Here is a 27,153-nt window from a genome sequence, read left to right as displayed (position 1 = left end):
CTCGTGGGATCGACCCCTTACTTGCTCTATACTATCTTGTGTGTTATGTTTTAAGCTAGGGTAATTAATTTGTGCGACCGTGACATCACAACAAATTTTAGCGCCGTTGCCGGGGAAGTAATTTTAGTTGATTCTTGTGCTGTTATTTTTATTTGTTGTGGTTGTTATTTATTTTTCTGAAAAAAAAAGAGAAACAGAATTTTTACTTGCGGCAGTATTGTACAGTACGGTACAGTTAGTGTTCAAAACCAAGTTTTTGGTGGAATTAGATATCGACCTTTTGTTTTCCTGAAGGGAACGACGTTCTGAACAGGACTAGTTGCTTTTGGCCACTAGCCCCACCCTATCGAGGCCAAATTCCGCTGTTTTCTAGGGTTTTTAGGCAGTTTTAGTTTTCTAGAGTAGGATTTTCGTACAATTTGCATTGTTTTCGATCTCTTGTGTGGCTGGTTTCTTTTGAGTTTTCTTGACGATTTATGCCTGTAACTCGTTCTACTAACCAGAGTCAAGTGCTGGTGGATCTCGATATAGAAAACACTTTATGCAGGTTACGAAAGGAAGCTCGCGTCAACACCATGGTTGTTGAATGACAACAAACACTCAAGGAGCTTGCTACTCCTAACATGGAAAATCAACCATTATGCATCAACATCGACAATAATGTAAACTTCAAGCTCAAATCTGGTTTTATACAATTGCTACCAACATTTAATGGTCTTGCAGGAGAAGATCCTCATACTCATCTCAAGGAGTTTCATATGGTTTGCGTTGGCATGAAACTGAATGGAGTTGACGAAGAACATGTTAAGTTGATTTGCTTCTTTCTCTTTAAAAGGGGTAGCAAATGCATGGCTTTTCTCTATTCTCCCAGGTTCTATTGGAACTTGGAATGGCATGAAGAAGATCTTCCTTGAAAAATATTCCCAGCATCTCGAGTTGCCAACATAAGGAAGGAAATATATGGGATTCGACAATCTCATGGGAAGACACTCTCTGAGTATTGGGAAAGCTTTGAGCAACTGTGCATTCAATGTCCTCATCATCAAATACCCAATCAACTGCTCATTTGATATTTCTATGAAGGATTGATGTCTACTGATCGTAGTATCATTGATACGGCAAGTGGAGGGGCATTAGTAGATAAGACACCTGAGGTTGCACGTCAATTGATCTCAAAGATGGCAACCAACTCGAAACAATTTGGCACGCATGGAGATTTCCCAAGCAAACGAGTAAATGAGGTAAGTATTTCTAACCTTGAGAATAAAGTTAATGATCTTACTTCTCTTGTGCGTTTTTGGCTTGTGGCAATATATAGCTGGTGAAAGTTTGTAACATATGCTCCTTACAAGGACATGCTTCAGATATGTGCCCAACAATGCAAAAAGATTACAGTGAACAAGCTAATCCAGTTGATGGAGCATTCAATGGACAGCCGCAGCGTAAGTATGATCCCTTTTCCCACACGAACAATCCCGAATGGAGAGATCATCCCAACTTATGTTATGGGAACTCGCCTCAACAAGGCAATCAAGGCCGACAGTTCCATCCTCATAGATTCCAGCCTCAACATAATTATCAAGCAAGACAACCCCCTCCATTCACAAACTCCAATGTTATGGGGTCATCATCTAGTGATGATCTTTGTGAGATGATGAAAACTTTGGCTTCTAACACTATAACCTTGCAACAAAATGTCATGTCTTTTAAATAGGAAACAAGGTCAAGTATTCACAACTTAGAGAAGCAAATGGGGCAAGCAGCTTCAAGTGTAGGGAAATTGGAGGCACAAATCAATGGGAAGTTGCCCTCCCAAGCATTGAATCCAAAACAGAATGTTAGTGCGATCATGTTGCGAAGTGGGAAAGAACTTGAAGAACAAAGGTCGAAACAAATTGAGATGGAGGAAGCAGAGGAGATAGAAACCGAATTGAGTATAAAGAAGAAACATCCTCCTCCTTCCCAAACTGAAATAACGACCATTACTCAGAAGGTAAATCTTCACTTAATAAATTCCAGTTTTAAACAATTCCACCCTTTCCTGTAAGTTCTTCTAGATCTAAAAAAAAGGACAACGAAAAAGAGATTTTAGAGGTTTTCAAGAAAGTGGAACTCAATATTCCTTTGCTTGATGTTATCAAGCAAATTCCCAAGTATGCCAAACTCTTGAAGGAGTTGTGTACTACCAAGAGAGCCTACAAGCTAAAAGGCCATGCAATGATAAGTGTGGGTGAAGTTGTATCTGTTGTTGTTCAAAAGAATATGCCTTTGAAGCAAAAAGACCCAGGTGCGTTTACTATCCCATGTGTTATTGGTAATGCTAGTTTCAAAAGGGCCTTGTGCAATTTAGGTGCATCTATTAGTGTTATGCCTAAACATGTTTATGATTCTCTTAGTCCGGAGCCTTTAAATAAAACTATTATTGTAATACAACTTACGGATCGTAGTTTTGTTTACTCACTTGGTGTGATAGAAGATGTCCTAGTCAAGATTGATAGTTTGGTTATTCCATGTGACTTTTATATTCTTGATATGGAACATGATTCTTGTGATTCATCAAACAACACTCCTATATTGTTTGGGAGATCATTCTTGAAAACTACCAATACAAAGATTGATTGTGGTAAGGATACTTTGTCTATGGAAGTAGGAGAAGAAAAAATTGAATTTAATTTTCATGATGCAATGTTTATTCCATCACATGCTATGACCAAGTTGATAAGTATTTGCACCAAGTTTTTTATTTTGATTGTGAGGATGAATTAAGTGTAGTTCTGAGCTATGGCTATGATTTTACCAAGATAGAAGAGATGGAGAGGCACATATGTGTTCCCCAAAACGTGCACAAATCAGCATTGGCTTTTTAAGCTTTGCAAACTGTTCCCCATGGTAATGTCTTTGTTGATTTAGTACTTTCACATAAAAAGCTTTTGTCATCTATTTTACAGGCCCCCGAGTTAGAATTGAAACCTTTGCCTGATAATTTGAAGTATGTATTCATTGGCGACAACAATACTGATGCGAACCTCGTGATCACGTGGTCATGCAACTCACACGCAAAAACACCAATTCCCGGAAAGCCAAGTAAATCAGGTTTGATAGGAGTGTGACACAAAGATAACTTGTACCTAAGCACCAACACTATTGAAAACGGAAACCCCCACCCAATGAATATTGATTCGTGAATGAAAAGTATAGGGATGACGCCACGAAGCCAGTTGTTCTTCAATAAGTCATTTACAGTTCTTTACAAAACCATGGAAGGGAGATTATCTCACCAACACACACACACACACACACAAAGTGCGGCAAACAAGAAGTTTTATTAATCTGAATTGCGTAACTTACATGTCTGGTTATGCCTTTATTTATATTAACTCTAGACTTAACTAAACCTTAATGGACCCCCCTTAGGTGGACTTATACGATACCCACTTATAGGGATGGTAATTTTCATATTTGTATTATTTGTATTATTTTCTTCTTAGTCTTTGGTTTATTATTACTTATTTGGGACCCGATCCAACGGTCGGATTGAGAATTATGACTATTGCCATAAAACTAGATAGGTGCACTTTTTACGTCAAAATCTGAATTTGACCTTGTTTGGATCGTATCAAATACACTTCCTGTTATCATAGCAAAAGGTTTAACAAGTGTGCAAGAGGAAAAACTTGTAAAGTTGTTGTGTGATCACAAGACGACCATTGGATGGACTTTAGCCGACATCAAGGGCATTAGTCCCTCAATGTGTATGCATCATATATTATTGGAGAACAATGCGAGACCAACAAGGGAAATGCAAAGGAGGTTGAACCCGACTATGATGGAGGTAATGAAAGCTGAGATTTTGAATCTATTAGATGCAGGAGTCATTTACCGCATCACAGACAGTAAATGGATGGCGCTAATCCATGTGGTGCCCAAGAAGACCGGAATCACGTTGGTGAAAAACAAAAATGATGAACTCATTGACACGATCAAAAGATTGATGTCTTGTCCCAAGTGTAGGAATGTTGAAGTAATAAATAACCTGGCAAGACCGGGGTCGAACCCGAGATATGGGCCGAACACTGAACAGTGTCTGGGCTGCAGGACAAATTCTGACTTCTCCGTTGTTGCTACAATTTAAACTTGAAAACGACCTTTTGGAATCTTGGATTTTTCATGAAAGTTTTAGGCTTATGTCTTAGCTTTCCATCCATATATAGCAGACCTAAATCCAAGTTTTACAGCTCCAGATATGATCCAATAACCGAATAGTGTTCCAGTTTGGACTAAACCAGCATCTCTATTCTAATCTTAGCCCTCTCTTTGTCTTCTCAATTTCAGTAGTTAAACTCTTCAATCAATCCTTTGATTTATGTGATAGGCCTACATTTAAGATGAACATTTACCATAAATTAAAGGTATCTTATAGTATGAAACTTGTTATTATAAAACATGCTTTAGTTAAGGAGTTTTTGATACTTCAAGTGCAAAATGATGATATAAAACCGTGATTAAAATACACTTTTAAGTACTAATCACTCATCCTTACTCACTTCTCGAGTGGATGGAGAATGTGTGTTGATTATAGAAAGTTCAATCTTTCTACATGCAAAGATTACAGTACCCTTGTGCAAATTATTAGCCAAAGAAGTGGATTTTGTGTTTGATCAAGCATGTAAAGATGCCCATGATGAGCTTAAGAGGCGTGTCACATCTGCCACTATCATCCAACCACCAAACTAGGATGAGCCTTTCGAGATAATGTGTGATGCGAGTGACTATGCGGTAGGGATTGTACTTGGGCAAAGAATTGGTAAGAACTTGCATGTTATAGCCTATGCTTCCCGCATGTTGGATGAAGCGCAATGCAATTACCATACAACTGAAAATGAACTTTTTGCAGTGGTGTTTGCTCTAGGAAAATTCAGGTCATATTTACTTGGTATAAAAGTTGTTTTTACTGACCATGCAGCTTTGAGGTATCTTTTGAAGAAAAAGAAGTCCAAACCAAGATTGATTAGGTGGATCTTGCTTTTACAAGAATTTGATCTTGAGATCAAAGACAAAAAAAGGTGTCGAAAAACCATGGATCACTTGAGCTAAGGACCGAGGATATACAAACCGAAACAGTAAGAAAGACATTTCCTGATGAGTAGTTGTATGTGTTAAATTCCTCTACAAGACCATGGTATGCTGATTTGGTGAACTATTTAGTCACCAGAGAATTCCCTCCAGGTTTGTCTACATCCCAAAAAGACAAGTTATGAGCTGATGCTAAATATTATTTTTGGGATAATCCTTATCTGTGGAAATTTTGTGTGGATCAAAGGTGTCGGCTGTCGAAGCATCAGGAACGGAATGCAACTGTTTAGGTATATTTACCAAAGGTTGCTTGTCTACGCGGTAGGTTGATATTCCACCGTATATAGAGCGCTGATATACATGGATTTAAAAATTAAAATAAAATAAACATTGAAAAGGAATAATTGGAAACTCAGACAAATATTCGGAACCACGCTCGGTGGGACTCGAACCCACAATCGTCTGATTAGAAGTCAGACGCCTTATCCATTAGGCCACGAGCGCCTCATCGACCACCCTGTACTCAGCCTTTAACCTTCTTAACTACAGAGCTAGAGACCATTTTTCTGGCCTTTCTCCTGTTAGAAGTCAGACGTCTGAAAATTCTTTTTTATCAGATCACATCCCACTAACAATTATATTTTATGGTGGAAAAATATTAGAAACATTTATATATTTTTATTTTGTAAATTACAATCCTATAAAAGTGCCATTATATACAATTTCTAATTAATTAATTAATTATATCTAACTAATCCAGTTATGAGACAGGACATTTCTAATTTAATGAAAATAAATATTTTTAGAGAGATCATCGTTATAAGTATTCACTTGGCATGGCAAGAGTTTCGTCAATTTTTCTCGTAAACTGAGTTTCGCAGCTACAGTGTATCATGTATGGCAAGAACGGAATGCAAGGATCTTTGCTGGAATGTCTAGAACTTTGAATTTGGTCTTTAATCAAATCGAATGTATCATTCACGATAAGCTTGATTTGATGAGGAACGTCCTACCAACAAATGAAAACAAAAGGATCCAAAGAGCTTGGAGGGTTAATAACATAGAATCTTAATTTGATAGTTAGCTGTTTGTATTGGTTCCCCTAACGAATCTAGTGAGGTCTCAGTTTTCTGTTCGGTGGCTAGCCTGTAGCCATTTATTGTTTTATGTTTCTGTTCTCATTGTAAATCTGGGGTATGTCCCTTATAATCTTTGTATCTTCTTCTTTTAATACATACGTCAACTTACCAAAAAAAAAGATTCTAGCTTAAAAAGGGATGTGTGGCTGAGTTTTATTATTGTTGGTAAGGAGTGGATTTGGCCACCTTCTAGATCCCCCGAATGGATTGAGCTTATTCGATGTACTCCCACTTCCTTTCTCCCAGATGATGGTAGGAATGACCCATTATGTTTGGAAAGACGCTCTAAAGGGTATGTTCTCTATTCGTTGCATTTGGAATTCTACTCGTCCTTTTCAGGACAAAGTTGAGTGGTGGAAACTTGTTTGGCATAAACATGTTATTCCATGATTTTCATTTATCTTGTGGATTGCTATTCATGATGCTCTCTCTACTCAGAATACACTAAGGTGTTATGGTATAATTCAAACTATCCAATGCCATTTATGTGGAGGTGATAGGGAAGATGTTGAGCATGAAGGACAATGTCTAATTTATCTAATCCAAATCCAAGGAGAGCCCAATCCAAGTCCTAATGGGGGCTGATGTGTTCAGCCAAAAAGTCAGCCTTATTTTAGGCTTATTGTTTCCTATTATTATAAGGATTAAAAGTCAGCAATTCTTCTCCAATGTGTGCAAGATAATTTGGTCAGATCTTATCTTTGGTAATTCCTAGTCCACCAAGCAAACTAATAGGTATCAGATTTTGTTTCCTAAGCTAAAGAGAATTATTCAATGATTCTCCTAGTTGATGAAGGAAACTAATTAATTTAGCAACTAAAGAAGAAAGAATAATTATTTTTATCTAAGTAAAACAAGGAAATCAGGCTCTTCAAGGAAAAGCTAGAGGCAACAACACAAATTTTTTTTAGAGAGTGAAAAGAGGAATTTTTTTAAGCAAGAAGGAAAAGAGGTATTTTTTAGAGAAAAAAAAGTGAAACGACTCCCTTATATAGAGAGTGGTGCTATCATAGTTATATCTCCTCTTTCCATCGTTGGATCGTCCTCCTTTCTCAGTATGTTGTTTGTCAGAACCTTCTCTACATCTTGACCGAACAGATCTTCATTCCAATCCACGAGTTAGGAGATACCGACCTTGCAGTATTTCTGCACTTTTGCATTTCAAATCTTGAAATATGTAGAAGGAGAGCAGTTGTAGCACACAATTTTAGATCAATTCAGCTTCATCTTCCTCAAAATGGAGGCCAAATCTGAAGAGAGAGGGGGGGTTGTCCAACCAAAGCCTTATAAAGCTAAAAAGGATGCTCATAAGAATGGGAAAGGTAAACCTGAATCTGTACCTACTTGTGACAGAGATATTAATTGTTTAGGGAAGGGGCACATCGCATTTCAATGTCCAAACCGAAAAGGCAATGGGGAGGTTGAATATGAAAGTGACAGATCTGAAAGTAAAGAGATGTCAAATGGCTGGTTTGGGTTCGACCTAGATGAAAAAAAAAACAAAAAAGAAAAGAAAAGAGTGGATCCCTGGGTCGGACCCAACCCAATATATTTAATAATAATATAATTATAATAATTTAAGAATCATATATATTATAATATTACATACATACAAAAAAAGAAAAAAATTCCAAGTGTCATTTCAAAATATTTCTAATTTTCTTGTGTTTTTTTTTTACCAATTTTGCATAATATTGGGTTGTATTCTTACAATGTAAGATACAAATCCGGTATTAAAATACTTGGTTTTCTTCGAAACATTTCTTAATAAAAAGCTAAAATTTTAAAAAAAATCTCAAAATTTTTAAACTAATTTCCCTTATAAAAATACAAAAAATATTTTGTTTTCATGCATACAGCCAAATCCTAAAAAGTTTTTCAATCATATTTTCATAAAAAAACAAAAACATTGCATCTTTCTCATGCATTTAAAAATAATAAAAAATGAATATCGTAACCAGTTTATAATTATCCGTTAAGATTTGGCCAAAATGCCAAAAACCTTTCACCAAAAATTGCAAATGATTTATTCTCAGGAAGAAATCAAGGACAAAAAAGACACTGAAAATGTTGTCGCGGATCATTTGTCAAGATTGACAATAGATTCCACATCTAACATCACACAAATCAATTATTACTTCCCTGATGAATCTTTACTTTCTATTTCTACAATGCCTTGGTTTACTAATATTGTTAATTTTCTTGCAACAAGAGATTTGTCAGCTCATTGGAGTACCCAAGACAAAAGAAAGTTTTTGAACGAAGTAAAGAACTTTTATTGGGATGACCCTTATTTATTCAAATATTTCAAAGATGCATTCCTGACAATGAGGTAAGTAGTGTCATTAAATTTTGTCATTTTGAGGCATGTGGAGGTCAATTCTCATCAAAGAAGACGACTGCAAAAAATCTTACAATATGAATTTTATTAGGCCACCATGTTTAAGGACACGCGTGCATTCTGCAAAACTTGTGAAAATTATCAAAAGTTAGGATCTATTTCAAAACGTCACATGATGCCTTTAAAACCTATTCAAAGAAGACGATTGCAAAAAATTTACAATGTGGATTTTATTGGCCAACCATGTTTAAGGACATGCATGCATTCTGCAAAACTTGTGAAAATTGTCAAAAGTTAGGATCTATTTCAAAACGTCACATGATGCCTTTAAATCCTATTCTTGTAATTGAAATCTTTCACTGTTGGGGTATAGATTTAATGGGTCAATTTCCTTCATCATTTGGTTTTGTGTACATATTAGTCGCAGTGGATTATGTTTCAAAGTGGATAGAGGCAATTCCAAGTCGAAATAATGATCATAAAACAGTAATCAAGTTTTTGAAAGAAAATATTTTGAGTCGGTTTGGAATCCCTCGAGCCATGATAAGTGATGGTGGAACACATTTCTACAACAAGCCATTTGAGTCTTTAATGAAGAAATATGGAATCACATACAAAGTTGTCATCCCTTATGACTCTTAGACAAATTGACATGTAGAACTTGCTAATAGGGAGATCAAACAAATCTTGGGAAAACCAGTGAACCCTAATCGGAAGGACTGGTCTTTAAGACTTAATGATGCACTTTGAGTTTATCGAACTACTTTTAAAACATCATTAGGTATGTCACCTTATAGGTTGGTTTATGGAAAATCTTGTCACTTGCCTGTGAAACTTCAACATAAAGCTTATTGGGCTATAAAAGCTTTCAATTCAAACCTTGATGATACTAGCCAGCCGCGTAAGTTACAAATAAATGAGCTTAAGGAAATAAGAAATGATGCATATGAGAATCCAAAAATTCATAAAGCAAGAATCAAAGAGTTTCATGATAAGAGAATCTTGAGAAAAACATTTGATGCTGGTAAAAAAGTTTTGCTTTATAATTCTCGACTCCATTTATTTCCTGGAAAGCTAAGATTAAGATGGAGCGGTCCATTTATTGTGAAACATGTGTATCCTTATGGGGCCTTTGATATTGAGAATCCAAAGAATGACAATGTTTTTAAGGTAAATGGACATCGTTTGAAAGCTTACTTTGATAATTTTCCTAGTGAAAATGAATCCATTGGTTTGAATGATCCTGTATATAAAGGTTGATTTTTTTTTCTCACATTGTTTTGGTGTTTCCTTTTGGTGTGACTCTTGTTTTGCTAGTCTTTCTCCAAACCTGGTCAAATGGCGAATAACGGTACTCCGTGATTCTTAAGTCGATTCTTTCAGTTTCCCATGATAACTGATATCTGTGTATATATTTATTCAATTCCTTGTTCATTCTCTTTTCCACTTCTCATCTAAAAAATGGACACCACTCTTGAAAACTTAAAAAAGTATTTTTCCCATTTTGCCTCAAAATGCGATTACAAAAATTTATCGTGCTAGGTGTGAAAGATTGAGGTTGGTAATGAACCATGGAGTTCCTGAAGATATTCGCTAGATGATTGAAGCAAATGTCCAATTATCGGGTGAGTCTTCCAATTGTTTTATTTCATACATGCCTAGGACAGGTAAAAGTACTTTACAAAGAAACGTCGTGCAAAACGACTGAAAGTCTATCACCGATGTGCCAGATGGACTTGTAATGCACAATGTCGTTCTTTAGAAATTGTATCTATAAACCGTGAAGATAAAATACAATTCATTAAGGATGGCCTGACTAAGGAGTCTTCAGATAATCTTATATTAACTCTTGAGACACATCCTAGTGGAGATATGCATCGTGCAATTCATGATTTATGGCCTCATTTTCATAAAGAACATGATCGACTTAGTGTTGGGAATCTGACTAAAAAAGACCATGTTTGTCAGTTTTTAAGAAAATTAGATGGGAAGCTTATCCCCGACCTATAGAGGGCGTTTAAGCCGTTCTTGGACATAAAACCAAGGAAAGATGTGAGCCACGATCACAACTACTTGTACATACACATGTTCTGAACAAGAAAAAGAGAGAGAGAGAAAGAGTGAGACTTCAGCTGACCTATAGGTGGTATAATTGCATTTTCAATTTCTAATCTATAAAATCTTCTCTTTCTCTTCCCTTCATTTATACTCAACCCATACATTCAACAAATATAAAAGTGTGTAGAAATGGCAGGTTCCTCAGGTCATCAAATAAAAAATATTTGTGTTTGTGGTGGATCCAGTCCTGGGAAGGAAAAAGAGTTTTTAGAATCAGCAAATCATCTTGGTTAGGTACTAGCTGCAAGAAAGATTCATTTAGTGTATGGGGGAGGCAGCCTTGGGTTAATGGGGAGTGTGTCAACAGCTGTATTTTTAGGAGGCAGTCAAGTTTTGGGGGTCGTCCCCAAAGCTTTAGCCGAATGGGGCATCATTGGAAAAACAATTGGAGAGGAACTACAGGTCTCCACAATGTCTGAACACCTGAATACAATGTTTAAACACGTTGATGCCTTAATTGCTTTACCAGGTGGTCTTGGCACATTAGAAGAGATATTTTATATTTCCTCGTGGGCCCAACTAAACATTCACCACAAACCTATAGGTTTGCTAAATGTCTATGACTTTTATAATAATTTACTGTCTTTTCTTGATCATGCTTTGGAACAACAATTTCTAACATTTTCAGCACGACAAATCCTCATCTCTACTGCTACTGCTGAGCAATTGATTGATGAACTACAATCTTTCATCCTTGTAGTTGATCCCTCTATAAGTCGCATAAATTGGTCAACTATGGAAAGCCGTAAAAAGCTTAGATTGGATTTGAGCCTTCGTTTGTGAAACCTTGTGTCTTTTGGTTTTTGATACGATCCAGGAAAGGTCAAATTCAGATTTTGATGTAAAATGTGCATCTATCCAGTTTTACAGAAATAGTCATAATTCTCAATCCGACCGTTAGACCAAGCTGAAATTTTACGTGGAGTCTCCTGACATGTTTTCCTACCTTGGTTTAAAATTTCAGGTCAATCAGAGTTTGGAAAGGTATCAAAACACGGGTCAACAGAGGCTGTACGAATTTTGTTATTTACTTCCTTTTGACTTGTGGATTTCCTATTTGGCTAGGATTCTTTTCCTAAAAGGATGTGGCAGCTTATTTTGGAAATCTCCTAATTCTACAAAGATCTTTAATGGGCTGCAACATAGTTTTCAAGTGTGGCAAGGATTCATAATTATTTCAGAATCCTTTTCTTACAAAGATTCCTTATTCATCCTAGCTACAAAAAGGAAAGAAGACTTCAGAATAAATTCTACCTTCAAATCAGATTTCCTAGTCTATTTGGGACTTTTTAATGGTGACAAATCTGATTCTAGCATATTTAGGATGGTAATTTTCGGATTTTTATTATTTTCTTTTTTTTTATGCTACTGATATATATTTTGGACTGTAACGAAATGGAATAAGTAATTTGTTTTTTTTTTTATATGCTAGAATTATGACTGTTGCTGTAAAACTAGATAGGTGCACATTTTACATCAAAATCTGAATTTTACCTTTCCTGGATCGTATCAGTTTTATTAATAACTTAGTATTTTATTTTGTTATTTCTTATATTTGTTTAAATGTGTTTCAGGTTTGTCAATGTTTTCTGTTTCAGGTGATGTCTTCTATACTCTATCTTTTTACCTTAGGACATTGAAGACAATGTCTTGTTTTGGTTGGGGGGACAGGATAGTAGTTGACATTAAAAAAAAACTAACTAACTAACTGTTTTTGCTATTATTAAAACTATTTGACATAACTGTTATTAGGATAGCAGAGTAAGTAGGAATTCTATTGACTCTAGTAAACATTCTTATCAAGGTCTATCATTCTTATTAGGATAGCAGAGTAAATATTCAGGTTTACAAACTCCCGCATTGTTATCACTTGATTATGCTCATATACTCATTTAACAAGTATTCTTAAACCTTCATTTTCACACACACACTTTAACATATGATTGTGGGTTGCACATTGGATTATTATATTATTTATGTTTTTTTGTTAAAGATAACAACTAAGAGAAAGGGATAGTATATAATTTGCAAAAAAAAAAAAACAACAAAAACAAATTGATAATAAAATGAATAAAAAAAAGTAGAAAAATTTGGTTTCGTAGCCTCTTTAACTTAAGCAATTAAGCCCGAAACAGTGTTTTAACACTTACTACCCTAAAGTCAACTGACTTGGAAGCTATTGGTCAAGTGCTTGTTACATGGGGTTGAGGAGAAAGCTTAAATGGAATCAAACATTGCACTATCTACAGTTTAGTATCTATAACCCGAGTTACTAAGCTCGAAAGGGTGTCTCAACACCACATTTATTCATACCATTGAAACCAATTCATTTTCCTTATCAAACCAATTCTTGGCTTAATGATCTTATTTAATTTAAGATTTTTTCAATTCTTTTTCATAAGTCCACTTTACTTCATCTTAAGTAAATTTAGGCAACATATTTTTTTCTCATAATTCCATACACGCCTTAATTTAGCATTTTTCTCCCCTTTTATTATCCCTTTGGACAACCGTAAAATTCCACAAAAAAATGGAATTTTCCTCACATTAATCTATTATTTTGAACATAACACAATTCATTTGGCCTTCAACAAACCACAATCCCATAAAATCCCCATAACAATAAATCGAATAAACTCAAGTTCAAGATTTCCATTTTTGGTTGAATTCCATATTATGATGAGATTTTGGATCCTTTTAAAATTCTTCCAATTGACACTCTAATTAATTTTCTTTATACACTTAAATACATCCATACATAATTTACATAGCAAATGAATCAAAATCTTATCTCCTTATTTCTTCTTCATTTGGCCAAATGCCTTCATTCATGGTGAGGAATGATTTTTTTTTTTAATTATTTGAGATAAACCTTTATGATGCGAACCTCGTGATCACGCAACCCACAATCAAGATTGAGATCTGATCCCGGAAAGCCGAAATAGGTCTGATAGGAGTGTGACACAATGGAAACCTGTCCCAAGGCACCAACACTATTGGATTGAGTAGAATGATGCCAGGAAGCCAGTTAAAAAGGTCCACAAAAAGGAGTGCCTGAGGGTAAGTTAGAGAGAGAGATAGAGAGAGAGAGAGAGAGTGGTGCTGTCGGAGCTACATCTACTCCGTCCACCGTTGGATTGTTCTCATTTCTGACTATGTTGTTCCTTCCAACCTTCTCTCAACATTGACCGAACGGATTTGTTATCCAATCAACGAGGTAAGAGATATTGATCTTGCAATATTTCTACTATTCTGCATTTTCAGTTCTGGAACTATGAAGAAGTGGTGAAGTTGCAGCATAGTGAATGGATTGTCATAGACATGAAGGCCTTTGCCATGTGTGAAGATTAAATCACAGTTCTTTGGAAAAAGTTTCATTTTTTCTTGCTAGTTTCAGAGTGGTTTGTCGTAGCTTGATCTCCTTTGTTCACCGTTGGATCGTTACCATTTTTTAGTATGTTGTTCTTCGGAACCTACTCTACATCTTGACCGAACGGATCATTGTTATAATCAGTGTGCTGGGAGATATTGGCCTCGTAATTCTGTAATTCTCTCCTTCCTTCATGAACTATTCTGCATGTTGTTGTTTATGAGTTAGGTTGCTGTTATTTCTGAGTTTAGGTAGCTTCTTGGACTCAGTTTATCTTCTTAGAATTTTGTTCTCTCTAGTATTTGTATGCTACCATAATGTCTCTATGTTCTTCTGTGGAAAATGTTCCAATAGTTAGCTCTAACATTGAACAACACAATCAAGTTAAGTCTGGACATACATTAAGATTAGAATTGCAAGATATGTTGAATAGCCATGGGATGAGGATTTCTCAATTTCAAGCTGATTCTGATGTTAGTACAGAGAACCACTCTACTGTCCAAGCTTCTAATGTTGTTCCAGAAATGAACCATGTGTTGGGTTCTAAAGTTGATGAGGTGAAGGTAGGGTCTCATCAACAAGAACAACTAAAACCTAGACCCAAATTGAATTTTTTAACTGCTTTGAAGGGTTCTGATGTTGATGACAATGAGGGTAGCAAGACCCTTGGCATTAGTTCAGTCCGTAATCTGCACTTTGCTCCCCCTACTACGACGGATGGTCGTGTGACAGTAGCTCCTCCACTTGATGTGTTTGAAGATGGCTGCGAATTTTGGAAATCCACCCTAGTTGGTCATTTTGTGGGGCAGAAATTACCGTATCCCGTGGTTAATTCTATTGCCAAAAGAATATGGAGCTCCTACGGTCTATCAGAAGTTTTGTCTTCGGATAACGGTTTCTTCATCTTCAATTTTGATTATGTTGATCATGCCACTAATGTGCTGGAAAGAGCCCCATGGCACATGGCCAACAGGCCTTTGGTGCTTAAACGTTGGCAGCCGAACATGCAATTTTTGAAAGATGATTTGGCCAGAGTTCCGGTATGGGTTCGGCTGTATAATGTCCCTCTCGAGTATTGGACTATTAAGGGGTTGAGCTGTGTAGCGAGTGCTGTTGGAGTCCCCCTTCATGCGGATCATACGACATTGTTGCGTAAAAGGCTTAGTTACGCAAGAGTTTGCGTTGAGATAGATGCTTCGAAGACGTTGGTTAAGGAATATGATCTTCGCTGTCCAAATGGGTTATTCATAACAATTTCAGCTAAGTACGAATGGATACCGTCGAAGTGCAGTAATTGCAATGTCTTTGGACACACCACAGCGCTATGTGCTACTAATAACATTGATAATCTTAAAGTGGTGGCAGAGGGTAAGAGGAATCTAGGAGCTATGAACTCTAAATCTGCGGATAACAAGCAGAATCAGTTTCAGTGGCAGGTAGTTGGTAAACGAAACAAGGGTTCTGTGAGTGGGGAGAATGCCCCCTTGGCATCTAAAGTGGGTAATTGTAATGAGAATGGTTGTTCAACATCTGGTATAAATATGTCTGATTGTAAGATGATTGATCATGCGGCATCAGATGTGCACAATGCTGCTTGTCATGAAGATGAAAATCCTTCCTCTCCTCTTGCCTTGAAGAGTTTACGAGAAGACATGAATCAGGAGCAAGGGGCTGCAAGTACTGCTTTAGATCAAGATATGGACACAATGGGAGGTGATACAGATGGGGAACAAACCGATAAGGAGTCAACATCAACGATCCTGACAACCCCTCAAACCCTGAATTCCACCGAAAGGGAAACTGTTAATCAGTTAGCTATTAAGGCTAGAGACTCTCTAGAGAAAAAGAAAAAGGGTTCAAAAACCTCTTCAAAGAAGCATAAGAAATCTGGCTCCTCTCCAGGAGGCACGTCAAGGTAATCTTTGTGTTGCTGTTTGTACTCCTCTCTATTTTCCTATGATTATTGGATGTTGGAATATTAGAGGTTTGAATGATCCTATAAAGCATTCAGAATTGCGTCGGCTCATCCATCAAGAGAGGATAGCTCTTTTTGGTCTGGTTGAAACTCGAGTTAAAGACAAGAATAAAGATAATGTTACTCAACTTCTTCTGCGTTCTTGGTCCTTCTTGTATAATTATGATTTCTCTTGTCGTGGGCGTATTTGGGTTTGTTGGAATGCTGATACGGTGAAGGTGGATGTTTTTGGAATGTCAGACCAGGCTATTCATGTTTCTGTCACTATATTAGCTACCAATATCAGTTTCAATACTTCAATTATTTATGGAGACAATAATGCTTCCTTACGTGAGGCATTATGGTCTGATATTGTGAGTCGTAGTGATGGATGGGAGTCAACCCCGTGGATTCTTATGGGTGATTTTAATGCTATCCGCAACCAGTCGGACAGGTTAGGAGGGTCTACTACGTGGGCTGGTACTATGGACAGATTGGATACATGTATTCGAGAAGCGAAAGTAGATGATCTTCGGTATTCAGGTATGCATTATACTTGGTCGAACCAATGTCCTGAGAATCTGATTATGCGGAAACTAGATAGAGTGCTTGTCAATGAGAAGTGGAATCTGAACTTTCCATTATCGGAAGCGAGATTTTTGCCTTCGGGTATGTCAGACCATTCTCCTATGGTGGTAAAGGTTATTGGCAATGATCAGAACATAAAGAAACCATTCAGATTTTTCGATATGTGGATGGATCATGACGAGTTCATGCCCTTGGTGAAGAAGGTATGGGATCAGAATTCGGGGGGTTGTCCAATGTATCAGCTGTGTTGCAAACTAAGAAAGCTAAAGCAGGAATTGAAACTTTTCAATATGGCTCACTTCTCCAACATTTCAGATAGAGTGAAAGATGCAAAAAACGAAATGGATAAGGCTCAACAGGCTCTGCATACAGCGCATGCGAATCCAATTTTGTGCATGCGAGAAAGGGATGCTGTTCATAAATACGCTTCTACCGTCAGGGCTGAAGAGAGTTTTTTCAAACAGAAGGCAAGGATACAATGGCTTAGCTTGGGGAATCAGAATACTAGCTACTTTCACAAATCAGTAAATGGAAGACAGAATAGAAATAAGCTTCTATCACTTACAAGGGAGGATGGAGAGGTTGTCGAAGGACACGAGGCAGTCAAATCAGAAGTAATTGCATACTTCCATCGTGTGTTAGGAGTTGATCAGATGCCTAGGGTTCTGAACGAGGAAGTGATGGAATCGGCAATTAACTTGAAACTGTCTTCAACGCAACAGCATGTACTCGCACAAGATGTAACAAGGGAGGAGATTAAGCATGCTATGTTTAGTTTGAAGAACAACAAAGCCCCTGGTCCGGATGGCTTTAACGCAGGTTTCTTCAAAAGAATGTGGCACATAGTTGGGGAAGATGTAATCAACGCTGTTAGATCCTTCTTTCAGACTCGTAGAATGCTTAAAGAAATGAATGCTACATCCATTTCCCTTATTCCTAAAGTTGCTAATCCTACAAGGTTGACAGATTTTCGTCCTATATCTTGCTGCAATACAGTGTACAAATGCATCGCTAAGATTCTAGCTGGGAGAATCAAAGTTGTTTTGCCATCCTTAGTTGGTCCATATCAGACTGCTTTTATCTCAGGACGGAGAATCAGTGATAACATTCTTGTCTCAGGAACTAATGAAAGGCTATCATAAATCTACGGGACCTGCTCGTTGTGCTATGAAAGTTGATCTGATGAAGGCTTATGACTCGGTGCGGTGGGATTTCGTTGACGCTATGTTAATAAAAATGGGATTCCCTAGAACAGTCATTGATTGGATCATGGTTTGTGTTACATCATGTCAATTCTCTATCAACGTCAATGGTGAGCTTGCAGGTTACTTTCAAGGGGGAAGAGGGCTGAGACAAGGGGATCCATTGTCCCCATATTTGTTTGTCCTATGTATGGAAATCCTGTCGGGGCTATTCTGCAAGATGAGTGCCACCCAAGAATTCAAGTTCCACTGGAGATGCAAGAAGGACAAAATTTCTCATCTTTGTTTTGCTGATGACTTGATGATTTTTAGCAACGGGGATGTAAACTCAATTCGTATGATCAGAACTGTGCTCACAAAGTTTCAAGATCTATCAGGTCTGTATCCAAATCCAAACAAAAGTGACATCTTCTTGAGCGGTGTGTTAAATGCTGAGAGGGAACAAATTATTCATATTCTTGGGTTTAGAGAGGGGGAGCTCCCTATGAAATATTTGGGAGTACCTCTTCTCTCGTCCAGACTAAAGGCTATTTATTGTAAGGGCCTCGTGGATCGAATCACCTCTAAAGTTCGACATTGGACTTGTAGAGCACTCTCGTATGCAGGACGGGTACAACTGATTAATTCAGTCTTATTTTCCATACAAGTCTATTGGGCATCTCTCTTTCTCTTACCTGGGCAAGTAATTAAAAATGTGGAGCAAATTATGAAATCCTTTCTTTGGTCAGGTTCAGATATGAGAACTACTGGGGCTAAAGTGGCTTGGGATCAGGTATGACTTCCAAAAAAGGAGGGGGGGCTAGGAATAAAAAGGATAACAGAATGGAACAAGATTGCTTTGTTGAAACACATTTGGAACCTGTGCAATGACTCAGATGGCTCAATATGGTCTACTTGGATCAGATCCAATCTGTTGCGAGGTAGGAATTTCTGGACAATCAAGACGCCACAAAATTGCTCTTGGGCTTGGGGAAAGATTCTAAAGCTCAGATCCTTAGCATGGCCGAAGATGAAGTACATCATAGGAGATGGAATGACAACCTCTCTCTGGTTTGATAATTGGCATCCTCACAGCCCACTCGCGGATTCTTACGGGGAAAGATTCATCTATGATTCAGGTATGGCCAAGAACGCGAAGGTGAATGTGCTAATTCAGAACTCAGAATGGAAAACGCCTACCACCCAAGCTATTGGCTGGCACCCCATTATAGAAGCTATTCCTTCCAATTCTAATCCTAAGATGGGGCAAAAGGATGAGATAGTTTGGTTGGACTCGCCAAATCACAGATTCTCGGTCAAAGTAGCTTGGGAACATCTAAGAAGTCATCGTCAGATGGTTGAATGGCATGACATTGTGTGGTTCAAGAATGCTGTTCCAAGACATTCATTTCTTCTATGGATGGCCGTCCAACAGAAACTCACAACTCAAGATAAACTTCATCGGTTTGGTATACATGGTCCCAATAGATGCTCACTCTGTCTCCGCAACAATGAGGATCACAACCACTTGTTCTTTGAATGCTCCTATACTAAAGCGATCTGGTGGGATGTTTGTGACAGATGCGACATTCCAAGAATGACAAAAGGCTGGGATGAATGGATTCGATGGGCCACTGTCTCTTGGCATGGCAAGAGTTTCGTCAATTTTTCTCGCAAACTGAGTTTTGCAGCTACAGTGTATCATGTATGGCAAGAACGGAATGCAAGGATCTTTGCTGGAATGTCTAGAACTCCGAATTTGGTCCTTAATCAAATCGAATGTATCATTCGTGATAAGCTTGATTTGATGAGGAATGTCGTACCAACAAATGAAAACACAAGGATCCAACGAGCTTGGAGGGTGAATACCATAGATTCTTAATCTGTTAGTTAGCTGGTTGTATTGGTTTCCCTAACGAATCTAGTGAGGTTTCAGTTTTACGGTCGGTGGCTAGCCTGTAGCCATCTGTTGTTTTATGTTTCTGTTATCATTGTAAATCTGGGGTATGCCCCTTATAATGTTTGTATCTTCTTCTTTTAATACATACGTCAACTTACCAAAAAAAAAAAGTCAGATTCAGTTCATTCAAGAACTGAAGAATGCAAGAATCACTCTCACACGTTAAAACTGAAAAATTCAGAAGTAATAATCATCAAAGCTACCGAAATTTTGGCTTACATGAGTTTAAATAGTTCTTGAAAAATTAATCCTAGTGGACCCCTTATGTGGAATTATATGACGTCCACTCAAAACTGACCCAAAACCCTAAACTAAAAAGCCCATAACTTAATCCAAAAAAGCCTTGGATCCTAACTGAAAACAAAGTATTAATTAAGTCCAAACATGAAAGAAAATAATAAAAATAACTAACTTGTCATTAAATACCACCAGCCCTTTTTTTCCTTGTGTAGGATGAATAAGGAATCCTTATAAGAAAAGGATTTTGAAACATTAATGAATCATTGCCACAATTGGAGATTATATTGCAGCTCATTAAAGATCCTTGTGGAACTATGAAATTCCCAAAACAAGCACCCACATCCTTGTAGGAAAAGGATCCTTGCCAAATAGGAAGTCCACAAGTCAAAAGAAAGTAAATAACAGAATTCGTATAGCCTGTTCTGACCTATATTGCAAGTCCTTTCTGAACATGGATTCTCCTGAAAATGTACCCCAACATAGACAAACAGCTCTGGAATCTTCTGGTAAAGTTTCAGCTCGATCCAACAGTTGGATTTGAAGTTATGCTCAATAGCGTAAAACTGAATGGTAGAAACTTTTATGCAAAATCTGAATCTGACCTTGCTTGGTTTGTATCACAAGGCTGAACCGTATCACTTTACCCATTCATTTCATATCTTTTCTAACCTCATTCAACTCAAATTTCATAGCAATTAAAACAATTAAGCTCATCCTGATACGATCCATGAAAGGTCAAATTCGGATTTTGATGTAAAATGTGCAATTATCCAGCTTTACGACAACAGTCATAATTCTCAATCCGACCGTTGGACCAGGCTGAAATTTTACATGGAGTCTCCTGACATGTTTTCCTACCTTGGTTTAAAATGTTAGGTCAATCGGTGATCGGGAAGACATCGAAACACAGGTCAACAGAGGCTGTATGAATTTTGTTATTTACTTTCTTTTGACTTGTGGACTTTCTATTTGGCTAGGATTCTTTTCCTAAAAGGATGTGGCAGCTTATTTTAGGAATCTCCTAATTCTACAAAGATCTTTAATGGGGTGCAACATAGTTTTCAAGTGTGGCAATGATTCATAAATGTTTCAGAATCCTTTTCTTACAAGGATTCCTTATTCATCCTAGCTACAAAAAAAAGGAAAGAAGATTTCAGAATTAATTCTACCTTCAAATTTGATTCTCCTAGCTTATATGGAACTTCTAAAGGGCAACAAATTTGATCCTATTATATTTAGGATATTAAATTTAGATTTATTATTGTTATTATTATTTTCTTCTTAGTTTAGGGGTTATTTATATTTTTTGGGTTTAATTGTAAGTGGACATCATATAAGTCCACATAAGGGGTCCATTAGGGTTTATTTTAGTTTGGAGTCGCTATAAATAAGGGTATAACCAGACATGTAAGGTTAGAAAATTCAGATGAATAAAACTTCTTATTTGTCGCATTTTGTGTGTGTGTGTGTGTTGGTGAGATAATATCCCTTCCATGGTTCTCTAAAAAACTGAAAAACGACTTATCAAAGAACAACTGTCTTCATGGCGTCATCCTTATACTTCTCGTTCGCGAATCAATATTCGTTGGGTGGGGGTCTCCGTTTCCAATAGTGTTGGTGCCTAGGTACAAGTTATCTTTGTGTCACACTCCTATCAAATCTGATTTACTTGGCTTTCCAGAAATTGATGTCTTTGCATGTGGGTTATGTGACCATGTGATCACAAGGTTCGCATCACATCCTCTCATTTATATGTCTAGGCCGAATCTTTGCATTAAATGGAGGATATAATTTTCTTCAAGATTTCTTTCAATTACCATTAGACTCAAACCTTTTTCATGCCTAAAAACATATATCTAACATTAAATCAACAAACTCAATGTCCCTTCATACAAATTTCAAAACTTCCCCAACACACTTTACAACACAATTAATCTATAACAATAGTAATAACAAAAACATATTTTACCATTACATCTTATCTAAACCCTACACCCACACAATTCCAATTTCATCAAAACATGTATTTAATCAAGCTTCCTAAATTTTGCTAAAACTAGCAATAGATTCAAAAAGCAATAAGTCATCCACCTCTAATTATTTGTTTGAACCCAATAGTCAGAATTGAGTTGTGCACAATATATCTCAAAGATCCAACGGTTGGATCTCCCTAGATCTGAATAAAACCGAGCTAACAAGAAAATTGACGAGCTACTGTTCAACACGAACAACATCTTGTCAGAGTATGCATTTCTGATCTACACCGTACAGAATGAAGGCAACATCTAGGCACGCCACATATCCAAAAATAGGCATGCTCCAACGGTGGAAGAGAGAGAAATCGGTTGGCGACCAAAACTGCCCTGCAAATGTATTTCCTTTTGTTTTCCATGAAATTTCCGATGATGATTTCTGTCAAACGGATTGTGTTCCTTCAAATGGTCAATTAGTAGAGGAGTGTGAGAAGAACAATATATCCAAAAATCAGCATGATCCAACGGTGGATTCCAGAGATATAGCCACCAGAGCATTATTGGCTCCTCCAAATTCTGCATTTCTCTCTCTAGCCGAATTTTCTCTATTGTCTCTCACTTGTTTTTGTTGAACTGGTGGCCTCTTTACTGATTTAAAGGCACATTTTCCTCTAATTACAATGTTTTCCCTCATTTATGACTTTATGTATTTTATTTTATTTTTCATGTAAACTATCCGGTTTGTTTATGCTTAAATTGCTACTCTTTACCGAACTCCGATTGGAATGAGATCTTTAACCAACGTAGGAAAACATATTAATAGAGTTCATGCAAAATTGCATCCCAATCTGACGGTTGGATTCAGAGCTCTGCTATCTAATGTAAAATTTGTCAGTTCATGACTTTTCATCAACAATTCAGATTTTATTGTTCAATTTTCACATAAAATCATATCAATTATCCTTCTAAATCTTTAAGGTCATTTTATTATTTTGGAATATATTCATTTTAAAATTTCCACCTTTATTTATTTATCGGGCTTATTACCGTTTCAAAGTAACGTCACTGATTTTTAATCAGTGTTTGCACCTTCAGTCTTATCCTTTTCATTGTACTATCCTTTATTATAATGTATTCTTTATTACCTCACTTATTTCTTAGAAACATATTATCATTTTTTTCATTATTTTATCCATCAAAACACGTTACCAGTTTTTCTGTCCTTATGAATTCTAAACCAAAATTCATTTTATGGAGGTCATCCCTTCCATTATATATCATTATTTATCTGTTATTTCTTATCTTGGTTTCCACCACTCATTGAGATCATACCACTTTCAGTCTTATGTTTACATGAGAGTTTATACATCCGCATATTTAAATTATAAATTTGGTTTCACAATTTTTGTTTTTTTAGCTAAGCAAAATTTATGTTACTTTTACGTTAAACCAGGTCAGCCAAACTTAAGTTCTACCGCTGCTTCACTTTGGTACTTTAATCCTGACATACCTGAGGTGTTGGCATACAAACATTAGTATGTCTTTCTTTCTTTACAAAATTTTCTTTCAGTGCACCTTTTAAAATTATTTTTTGTTTTTACTTATAAATTTTGCAACTCCATGTTACAGTTTTTGTCAGCTCCCAATTAAAATCTATCACATTCCATCATCTTTAAATGTTGTATTGTCGATGGAAGACCAAATCAATGAAAATAGAAAGACAACTAAAGATGTTCTATGTATGAATCCCTATGAACACACGGTCTGGCTTTGCTAATTTAATTGAGATTCTTTATGATTAACTTTTACTAATTTATGTGAATTGTTCTTGAAATTCTTAAAAGAGACCACAACCTTCACAATTTGCCTACAGTGCCTTTGATTTCTCATTATGGGATATTAAACGTTCTTTTTTTTTTTCAGGATAGAAGGTTCACCTGTTGTGCATCGATTGTTAATTTTGATTTATCAAAAAGATGGTGGTATCCAAGTTGTCCAAAATGCAATAAGAAACTTAATGGATCTGGAAAAAAAATTACATATACATTGAACATGATGTCATTGCCTCATTATCGGTTCCATTAGGTGTTACATTATAATTTAATAGGCTTCATCTTTAAAAGAATAAATCAATTTATCTTAAATGCTATAAATTTCTTACTTTTTTCCACAACATGCACACATGTTTTAACTAGAATGTGTTGTGATTGATGGAGAAGATGTGACAAGCATTCTTTAGGTTGAAATGGCTGTAGAAACCTTTTTTGGTTTGTCTGCACATCATTATGTTTATGACAAAAAATTCAGCCTTTTTTGCACAACAGCCCTTTTGTTGTTCAATGATTACCAAACTTGGCAAAATCGATGGCGCAAATCATTTGTTATTCAACTTAGATTCAGTACTTTTAGGGCTGGTGCAAATCAATGCGACATTGTCGTTTGTAGAGTTTTTGATGATGTCCCTCAAAATGACCTTAACAAACATAACGAACAAGAAGCTTCATGAACATCACCTGCCTTGGCTGCTACTTATTCAGCCTCAACGCCACCACATCCACACAACGATATTAGCCCTGCAAGCATGATGCCCCAACAATCAACAACCATGATGACTACTTCCACACAACCAATAACATGCCCACCAGGCTTCCTAGTTGAAATGAAGAGAAGATTGCATTTTGAAAGTGACGCAACGCTATCAAGGCGAGGCTCGCTCTTTTCTCTAACTTCAAATCCTCCTTATGTGTTGGTTTCATAGTTCATTAATCATCTTTCAAGTGCTTGATCAATTGTTCCTTATTTTTAATGCAGCAAACCTCAATAAGAACCAAGTTGTGCAGACAATATTCAACAACTTGTTGTGCAACACACTTCAACTCCACCAACGAAGAAACCATGAATATCAGCCTCGTCAGATTTAGAGCTTTTGTCACTCTTCTTTACCATTTTTTTTATTGCTTAATTAAAGCATTTCGCCATCTTAGTTGCTCATTCTCTTTAAATGCGCTTCAATTAATTTCCTAAACATTGTTGAAAGACAACATGCTCTTATATTCAATCCCTTATTTATTTATTTTTTTTGGCTTTTCTATCACAAGAAATAAATTTTTTTTAATGTTGCTTATTGATATTTATTTTCTATACGAATTCTAACAACCTAAAAAAAATGTAGGGTCGCTAGCTTTCCAAGCTTCAATGAAAGTGCATTGATCATTGCTCATACCAACACGCATCATTTTGTTTTGGTGCTTCATCACACTAAAATAATATTTGAAGTTTTAATTTATTTTGTTGGCAATTACTTTATTTTAGCAATAACTAATTTAGATCCACTGCAATCTTGCACGTGGATCAATGTCCTATTGCTGTCATGCATTGTTATCTTTTATATTAAAATGTTCATGAAACTAACATCCAAACGACATTACCATAACGCATACGATCCGGGCAATGAAAAAACAATCAGATTCGGATTATAACATAAAGTGCGCAACTATCCAGTTTCACGAAAACAATCATAATTCTCAATCCAATCATTGTATTGGCCTTAAATTTTACGTGGAGTCTCTGACATGTTATCCTACCTTGGGTTAAAACCTTAGGTAAATTAGGGTTTGGGAAGGTATCGCAATACTGGTCAACAGAGGCTGTATCAATTTTGTTATTTACTTTCTTTTGACTTGTGGACTTCCTATTTGGCTAGTCTTGGAAGGATATTTAATGGGCAACAACATAGTTTCCATGTCATTCCATATTAATGTGGAATCCTTATGGTGTATGGGAACAATTATTAGGAATGTACCATTAAATAAGTTCCCAAGTAAGCTAAGAATACTTTGCAAACAAGAAAACTAAAGAGGAAGCAACTTCAAATTTGATTCTCGTAGCTTATATGAGATTTATAAAGGATAGCAAATCTGATCCTATCATATTGGATAATAAATTTGGATTTTTTTTATTATTTTCTTCTTAGTTTGGGGTTTATTTATATTATTTGGGTTTAATTGTAAGTGGACATCATATAAGTCCACATAATGAACCCCTTATGGAATCTGATTTAATTACTTTCCTTCCTAGGCTAGGAAAAACATTAAATAATCATTCCCTCTTTAGGAATCAGATTTGCTGAAACTTCCTTGATTGTTTAGAAGAATAAATTGCCGACTTTCTATCCTTGTATCATTAGAAAAAAAAAGCCTAACAAGGCTGGTATGGGGTCGGACACATCAGCCCCTTGTTCCACACGAATTGGGCTCTTCTTGGACCTAAAGTAGATGAATTAGAGGTTGTCCTTCATGCTCCTTAGATGTCCCAAGCTTCTCTAGGTCTAGCTTGCTCCATATGTTTTGTACAAGTCCATTCAATGCTTCTTTAAGTTTCTTCGTCATAACTCTTGTAATTAGCCTAATTGGCACCTCCAACGGATCATTGGCATGATTACACTTGGTGCCGGGCTGATCCTCACCATCCCCTCTCTTTAAAAAAATTCGACCTCGAATCATCACCTACATCAAACAGAGTAAGATCCAAAACATTAAAGGTAGCACTAACACCATACTCACGTGGCAAATCAACTTTATAAGCATTGTCATTGATCCTCTCAAGGATTTGAAATGGCCCATCTCCTCGTGGTTGTAGCTTTGATTTTCTATGGACTGAAAATCTCTCATTGCGCATATGCATCCAAACCCAATCGCCGGGTTGAAAGATAACATGTTAGCGCCCCTTATTGGCTTTGGTCGCATACACACGGTTTCTCTTTTCAATCTGTTGCCGCACACTCTCATGGAGTGTCTTCACCAACCCTTTCATCAACAGGCAAAGGAATCAAATTCATGGGAGTCAAAGGGTTAGATCCATACATAATTTTAAATGGTAAAAATTCAGTAGTAGAATGCACACTATGATTATATGCAATTATCCAAATGATGAAAACCCCGTGATCACATGGTCACGTAACCCACATGCAAAGACACCAATTCTCGAAAAACCAAGTAAATCAGGTTTGATATAATGACGCAAAAACAGTAAGAATCAGACCTCATTAGACTCGAAATTGAAAACCAAAGAAAATGATATCCAAATGACCCCAAACTCAATATGTGATGCGATTAGGGTGCCATTAATAAGAGTATCAAATTTGAGCTAATTCCGAGTTGATTTGGTCCAATTTTCCCTTGTTTAGTTTTTTGCGGCAGAAACCAATAAACGTCTCT

General features: G+C 36.6%; 1 non-coding gene across 1 annotated transcript; it reads right to left on the bottom strand.

The window, feature by feature from the left end:
- Nucleotides 1-5,504: 5,504 nt before the first annotated feature.
- On the bottom strand, nucleotides 5,505-5,577 carry TRNAR-UCU (transfer RNA arginine (anticodon UCU)). Its single transcript has one exon. It is a non-coding gene; the product is annotated as a tRNA-Arg (tRNA).
- Between the last annotated feature and the right edge of the window lie 21,576 nt (nucleotides 5,578-27,153).

This window comes from Populus trichocarpa, chromosome 3 (genome assembly GCF_000002775.5).
Source record: "Populus trichocarpa isolate Nisqually-1 chromosome 3, P.trichocarpa_v4.1, whole genome shotgun sequence".
NCBI lineage: Eukaryota > Viridiplantae > Streptophyta > Magnoliopsida > Malpighiales > Salicaceae > Populus > Populus trichocarpa.
Note: the sequence above shows the minus strand (reverse complement) of the source record. Positions and strands in the feature narration are given on the sequence as shown.